Source organism: Anomaloglossus baeobatrachus, chromosome 2 (genome assembly GCF_048569485.1).
Source record: "Anomaloglossus baeobatrachus isolate aAnoBae1 chromosome 2, aAnoBae1.hap1, whole genome shotgun sequence".
NCBI classification, from domain to species: domain Eukaryota; kingdom Metazoa; phylum Chordata; class Amphibia; order Anura; family Aromobatidae; genus Anomaloglossus; species Anomaloglossus baeobatrachus.
In genome coordinates, this window is record NC_134354.1 from 75,490,447 (window position 1) to 75,498,715 (window position 8,269).

The following is an 8,269-nucleotide window of genomic DNA, read 5'->3' on the forward strand; positions in this document are numbered from 1 at the left end:
CCTGCGCTTGTGTTAGCGACCTCTAGTAGGCCTCTGTCTTCCTGCACTCAGGAATTCTTTCTCTACCTGAGTCCCAGCACCCCCTAGTGGTAGCTTTACAAGTGGCTGTCACAACATTTTCATTTTTTCCTCAATTCTGATTTTAGTAACAAAACTAATATCTGATAAAGCAAAGCACTGTAAATTGCTTAAAATGAAAACTGTTATTTGCTATCTAGCATGAAGAAATCCTTTTTCAATATCCGGTTGGTATGTCCACTCTCTCCTATTAGTGCGATCATTACATAAACAGATATTATTATCCATGGCTCACCACCAATAAATATATTGCAATAGAAGGTAAATATATTAAATCTAAAAAGACCCCAGAGAAAGAAAAAGGAATGTTCAGCTCCAGGAAATGCCTCTTCCAACTTCATGTTCTAATATAAAGTGTAAAAAATAAGTAGAGGAGATTTCCACTGTGTTTTAATTTCCCTGAAGGGAGTTTTTTTTAACGCCAACAAATACATTGAGAAGAACCTTGGGGAAAAGAGGCTTCCCTTAGCTAGGAATTGTGCTGTTCTTCACTGGAAGCTCCCAGGATTCCACATTTCTTAAAAGAGGAACAAATCAAGATAAATTGCCTTACATTCTGCACTGTTAGCCTTTCCTATGCCTTGGGGTGTACCTAGCAATCCTATTTTGTATGTGCTTGTGAGTACACATTTTTAAAGGTTGCTTCATATTAAAATTTCATGATGTCTGGTGGTAATGCGTCTTGGGCGCTGTTTATAAATTAGATATTTCCAGTTCTGCATCAATCTGATGATGCCAGAAAGTATTTTCAATATTACTATGGAAATCCGAACAGTGGATCTTAAAAGTTATATCTATATATATTGTGTATAACATACATAGTAAATAGAATCATTCTTCTAAAAAGTGATCTGGTCACTTTGTGAAGCTAGGAGAATTATTATTCCTTAAAATGACCTCATCGGATTAATTTGATATAGTATGTTTTCTTCTAAGAGATAAAGTCATTGGGCCTTGGAAAGTCTTATGAATAATGCTCAGAGATGTGTTGGAGAGGTCAAGTATGATAATGCACTGTGTCAAAATAGTGGCAATGCATCTGAATATTGAAAAAGAAGCAATAAAAAACAATAATAATAAAAAAAAAACAAATAGAGAAAGTGTTTACCAACCCTGGATTTAGCATCATCTCAGATACTGCTTCTCTAGTGTCTGTGATTGGCTGTATCGGTGATGTCGTAACTACAGCAGCATTATTGCTGCAGCCAATCACTGAGCTGGCTGGCTCATGCAATTCACAACAGCAGACTAGCTGAGTTCAGTGATTGGCTGCAGCGGTGATGTGTGCTGTATGCTTGACATCCCCATTGCAGCCAAACACAGAGACTGGATCAATTGGAAGGAGGGTGACTACTATCTCTATTCATTTTATTTTTCCTGTCTGATCAGTTAGGGGTATATTTTTCTAAAAGTGGAAAACCTCTTTAAGTTATTAGGCTATGTGCGCACTAGAAATGTGAAGTTTCTCAAGAAAATTTCTTGAGAAACTTCTGGGAGTGAAAGATTTCCGGACCTCCGGAAAAAATCCGCACCAAATCCGCATGCGGATTTGCCGCGCTTTAGCCGCGGAATAGCCGCGAATTTGCCGCGATTTTCCCGCGGGTGGTTCCCTGCAGATTTTGCAGGCTGTACTGCCGAAATCCGCAGGGTACCTGCGGAAAAGAATTGACATGCTCATTTTCTCAAGAAATTTTCTCGAGAAATTCTTCTCAAGGAAATTTCTTGAGAAAAATCCGCACAGTGCGCACAGCTATTTTTTTTTCTCATAGAATTTGCTGGGAAATGTCTGCACAAAGATTGCAGACATTTCTCAAGAAATTTCTGCGGCAAATCCGCAGGTAAATCTGCGGGTAAAACGCACTAGTGCGCACAGAGCCTTACACCATTTTGTTTTTAAAAAACACATTGGTACTCTACATAATAACTCTAAGGGGAACTTTGCACACAACGACATCGCAAACCGATGCTTGCGATGCCAAGCGCGATAGTCCCCGCCCCCATCGCAGGTGCGATATCATGTGATTGCTGCCGTAGCGAACATTATCGCTATGGCAGCATCACTTGCACTCACCCGCCCTGCGACGTCGCACTGGCCGGCGAACCGCCTCCTTCCTAAGGGGGGCGGGTCGTGCGGTGTCACTGCGACGTCACACGGCAGGCGACCAATAGGAGTGGAGGGGCAGAGATAAGCGGGACGTAAACATCCCGCCCACCTCCTTCCTTCTTATTGCAGCCGGGATGCAGGTAAGGTGATGTTCCTCGCTCATGCAGCTTCATACACAGCAATGTGTGCTGCCGCAGGAACGAGGAACAACATGGTACCTGTCGCTGCAACGTAATTATGGATTTCCCAGACACTACACCGATGATACGATTACGATGATTTTGCGCTCGTTAATCGTATCATCTAGGATTTACACACTACGATGTTGAGTGCGATGCCAGATGTGCGTCACTTTCGATTTGACCCCTCCGACACCACACGTGCGATGTCGTAGTGTGCAAAGTGCCCCTAAGGGTAAGTAATTTAAGCTATATTCCTCTAATTAATTATAGAGTATTCTTAAATTTACTTTATAAAATTTGCTGAATAAAAAGTAATAATAATGATACCCTCAATTTTAGCCTTCACAACAAATAGAAAAACAAATGTCATTTTATTCTAAACCACTCTGATACATTTTTTTCTTTAAGTTAATTAGCATTTTTTTCCCATCCACAAAATCTATAAAACTAACCAAAATGAAATGATTTCATGCATTTATAAATAAAAATGTGTGATCGAAAAAATGCCAACTATCTTTTTTGTATTTATGTTAATATCAAGGCCAAACGTACTAATTACGGAAAGTTCTGTACATTTTATACTGTGTGTATATAATAAATAAAATGATAAAAACTTATTCACACAAAGTTTGAAATTTATTCTTTATCTAGGGGATTACTTCCCATTTTTGGGGGTTAGTTTGTTGAGACCTTCACTGGTACAGGTTGGCTGATCTCCAGCATTCCCATTATAAATAAAATTAACAGAGGTATGCATACAATCTTTCATATTGATTAAGAGGAGTCCATCTGCTTGTAACGCGTAGACCTGCGTGTCTACACATGCTTCCATGAAACAGTTTCCTGTTTTTAATTTTTTTAATTCAAATTTAAATTTTATTATATTTGACGGATGCTGGATTTTTCCATTATTTTTCTTCCTATGCATACTATACCTTTCCTCCATTCAAACAGGGTTCTTCAAAGACTCGCTCTTGAGATGAATACGGCAAAAAGTTTAATGATGAGCTAGCTTGCTCATTTCTGCTCAAACTTTGATCGAGCATCAGGGTGCTCCAGTATGCTCGGTATTCGGCCGAGTATTGCAAATGCTCGGATGTGTTTTTCATCAATGATCCGACACAAGAGCCGGCTCCCTTCAGTAAATGATGGAAGCTGGCAACCCAAAGACAGCCAGTTACTTTCTCTGAATGGCTCTCATTGGGGGTCAAAGCAATGTGTTCAGATGTTGTGTCTTAAAAAAAAAAGAAGCAAACTCTCCCCCGAAAACGCTCTGTTTAGGGCTGGCTGTATGTGGGCAGAGAGCCAAGCTACCCATTAATTGACTTTCATTATTCGAGTTGAGCCAGTTTGAGCATCCAACCTGCTCAACTCGAGAAAAACGACACTTGATCACTTTCGTGCTCACTCATCATTACTATAGAGTAGACACCGGAGATGTGACACGTGACAGAGGAAATAATAGACGACGTTGATGACTAGACGATGGATAAGATGGAAAGATGAGGTAAATATCAGTTTTTTGTTTTCTAATCTTGTGACAGCGCCCTAATTTACATCAAAGTGGCATCCTGTTGGCTGCAAATTTGATAAGTTCTTGCGAAGCCAAGTTTAAAAAATATTTGTTCAGCAAAATACAGATTATTGTAAAATTCAAGTTAGATTTGAATAATACTCAAATAAATTTGCCAATCTCTAGCAGTTACCAAGTACAATAGTAGCTTTTATTTTCTTAGAGAGGTGTAGTACAAAAGAGAGGTAACGGATGACATATGACGGCCGTTTCACTCAAGGCCCTTTTCCGAAGTTCATAGGAGATTGTGATTATTGTTATACATAGCAGTTCTGATGGATTGCTCTTTACAGCACAAGTGATCACACAATTGCAGCTTCAGGTCCCATAAGGGAACTATTAAATGCAATAAATGTCAAATAAATATGAAATAAATTAAAAAAAACCCAAAATTTTAAATCTCTCTCCTTTTGCCCCATAAATCAATAAAAAAACAAATATTTGGTATGGCATTCTCAAAAGTCCAATCTAGTAAAATGTAAAATAAATGAATCCAATCAATAAACAGTGTGACAAGAAAAAAAATGAAAATGATAGAATTCCTTTTTTTGGCGGCCACAATGTTAAAATAAAATGCAATAAGAGGTGATCAAAACATTGTATATATATAAAAAAGGTATCAGTAAAAACACATCTGCTTAGAGTGCAAAAATAATCCTGCACACAGCTCCAAATCCCAAAAATGTAAAATGTTATGGGTCATGGAAAAAGGTGACATAAGCAATATAAATTTCGTAAAAATTTCCAATAGTTTTTTCATCAAGTAAACATAAAAACTATATATGTTTGCTATATTTGTACTTATACTTATGTAGATAATCACATTGCCCACTCAGTTTTATCATGTAGTGAACATGGTAAATAAAAAACAATTGTGAAATTGCCCTTTTTGTGCATTTTCAACGCACTTAGAATTGTCTTACCATTTATCAGTGCATTAGATGATAAAATGAATAATGTCATTTAATTAATTCCCCATAAAAACAAGCCCTCTTATGGCTATGTAGATAGACAAATATGAAAAAAATATATATGTTTTTGAGAAGAAATGAAGGGAAAAAACATCTTGCTAGGAGTTAATCTTGTTACATAACTTTAAAAATGTCTCATATGGAAAAGTTACAATTTCAGACCTCCTGTCAATTCATACTTAATGTAAATTATTGCCACATACTTAGATGAGTGAGGTGACATGACTAAAAAAACACTCAAATAGAATGGGAACAGCATGGTGAAGACACATGAACACATCTCTGACTCTCAAGTTGCTGCTGAAAACTAAATAAATAAATCATTAAAAAATTACTTTGGATCCTCCCTTTTTTTGATAACCAGTCAAGGTAAATCAGACAGCTGAACCTGATCTTATTAAGTGATCTTATCAGGTTGGCCACAGAATGGTCCCATCACATTAGATATGAAAATTCAGGTGCTTTGCCTGACTTTTCCCGGTAGCCCTAGTGCATTGGCATTTGGAAAAATATATTTTGGTGTTGATGTCTGCTGTGTAATGTCATCTGGCATCAAGCCCAGGGGTTAGATGTGTTTATCAGACACCCCATTACTAACCCAGTAGAAAAAACAACAATAGTAAAAAAAAGTTCATTTGAGTTAATACTTCTCACGCTATCCCTTGTTTATCAATTTATTATCAAAAATGTTCCCATTAAGTTCCATTGTAGTCCAAGATCCCCAAAAGCAGCACCAGTGACTGTGAAAAGCAGTAAAGTACAGCTATTCACAGGCGATGGGTAGTGATGATTAGCTGATTAGCGTTACTGGGCCTTGCTGAGTGCATCTGCATCCGGTGATCATGGAGTACCACAGAGGAGCTTCATGAGAACATAACCATGGGCCTTCCCAGCCTGAAAACACCAGCACCTGTCGGCTTTCCCTTGGCTACTTATACACAATAGGAGGATACTATGCAGATTTTTAATGATTGATTTATTTGATTAAACAGTCTTAAGGCCCTGTCACACTAAACAACTTACCAGCGATCCCAACAACGATACAACCTGATAGGGATCGCTGGTAAGTTGCTAGGAGGTCGCTGGTGAGATGTCACACTGCGACGCTCCAGCGATCCCACCAGCAACCTGACCTGGCAGGGATCGCTGGAGCGTGGCTACACGAGTTGCTGGTGAGCTCACCAGCAACCAGTAACCAGCCCCCAGCCAGCAGCGCCGCGTGGAAGCGATGCTGCGCTTGGTAACTAAGGTAAATATCGGGTAACCAACCCGATATTTACCTTGGTTACCAGCGCACACCGCTTAGCGCTGGCTCCCTGCTCTCCTAGCTACAGTACACATGGGGTTAATTACCCAATGTGTACTGCAGCTACATGTGCACAGAGCAGGAGCCGGCACTGACAGCTGAGAGCGGCGGAGGCTGGTAACGAAGGTAAATATCGGGTAACCAAGGTAAGAGCTTCTTGGTTACCCGATGTTTACTGTGGTTACCAGCCTCCGCAGAAGCCGGCTCCTGCTGTCTGCACATTTAGTTGTTGCTGTCTCGCTGTCACACACATGTATGCTTCACAGCGGGAGAGCAACAACTAAAAAATGGCCCAGGACATTCAGCAACAACTAACGACTTCACAGCAGGGGCCAGGTTGTTACTGGATGTCATACACAGCAACATCGCTAGCAACATCGCTGTTACGTCACAAAAGTTGTTCGTTAGCAGCGATGTTGCTAGCAATGTTGTTTAGTGTGACTGGGCCTTTATGATGAGTGAGCACTAAAGGCACTAAAGCCTGCAAGTGTACAAATCCTGCTTTAATCTCATCTTTCCTCCTACATAAACTCTCCATGAACTGCTTCAAAAGGACAGTGTGCCAAGCATTACACACCCGGGTGTGCCAATTATTTCACCCCCGGGTCTCATATAAGACCCGTTGACGCTATGCACGAGGCCAATAACAACATGGCTGCATTATGTGTATGGAAGGCAATCACCGCATATTTATTGGCTTTTTAACAGCTGCAAAACATGCGGGGCGGGAACTCAAGTATGGCACTCGAGCACCTGCGATACTCGATTGAGTAACAAGGCTACCTGTGCACCCGATGCTCAGTTGAGTAACGAGCAGTGCCGAGCATGCTCACTCATCAATAGTCTCTAATGAAATTTATGACATTCATCAAAATACACATTTGTTTCCACCACATTTACGACCCGGCTGTTAAAGCAAACCAAGAAATGAATTGTTCTGTTCCTTCTTAATAATCCTTCATATACTTGATCTTTATAGCATTATTGATTTAATATAACCTGACCCAAGAGCATTAACCATAGGTTTTACTTTTTGCAACTGTTTTATTAAGCTTTATTTTGTGGAGAGATATACTATTGCTATATATATATATATATATATATATATACATATATATATATATATATATATATATACACTGATCAAGATTTCTTGTTAAATACATATCGTACATATTCATACAATATGGATCATTTTTGTATAACTCAGATTTTGGGTAAAAAAAAAATTTGCTCAAAATATGTAGATTGTCAGCAGATATCCTCTGATATCTTAAAACCATCTGGTTTAAAGCAAATCATTGCAACAACGTGCTGACAGAAAAACAAACACATGGCTTTATTGAATGTGGCCACCACATGTGTGGTTCCATCTGGCTATACACAATAGTGAACATTACAGCTGGTGCCTGTTATATCTGTATATTTTAGATGCCTTCTGTATTGCCATCAATTATAGAGAAACTTAAAATAGATTTTTATTTGATCTAAAAGAATTTACAAAAATGTTTGCTGATTGCACTAACTGCTGACTGTGCTAACCAATTAATTAGCGGTAAAGGCGTTCAAGTTGTATAATTAGCAAAATATCGATTTACAAAGTTGTCAACATAGCTTAATCCCTTCACCCCCGGGCGATATTCCATTTTTTTGTTTTTGGTTTTTCTCTTCTACTTCCGAGAGCCGTAACATTTTTTATTTTTCCATCAATCTTGCTGTATGAGAGCTTGTGTTTTGTGGGATGAGTTGTACTTTTAAGTGGAACTATGAGTTTTACCATACAGTGTATTGAAAAACTACAAAAAAATTCCAAGTAATGAAAAATTGCAAAAAAAGAGTGTGATTGCATGATTGGTTTTAGGTTACTTTATTCACTGTATTCACTATATGATAAAACTGATGTATCAGTGTGGTGCTTTAGGTTGGTATGAGTTTGTTGTTACCAAATATGTATAGGTTTACTTTTATCTAAAGGGTTAAAAAAAATTCAAAAGTTTGTCCAAAAAAGTGGCGCACCTTTTGAGCCATTTTCTGTGCATTATCATTTTTTGTGAT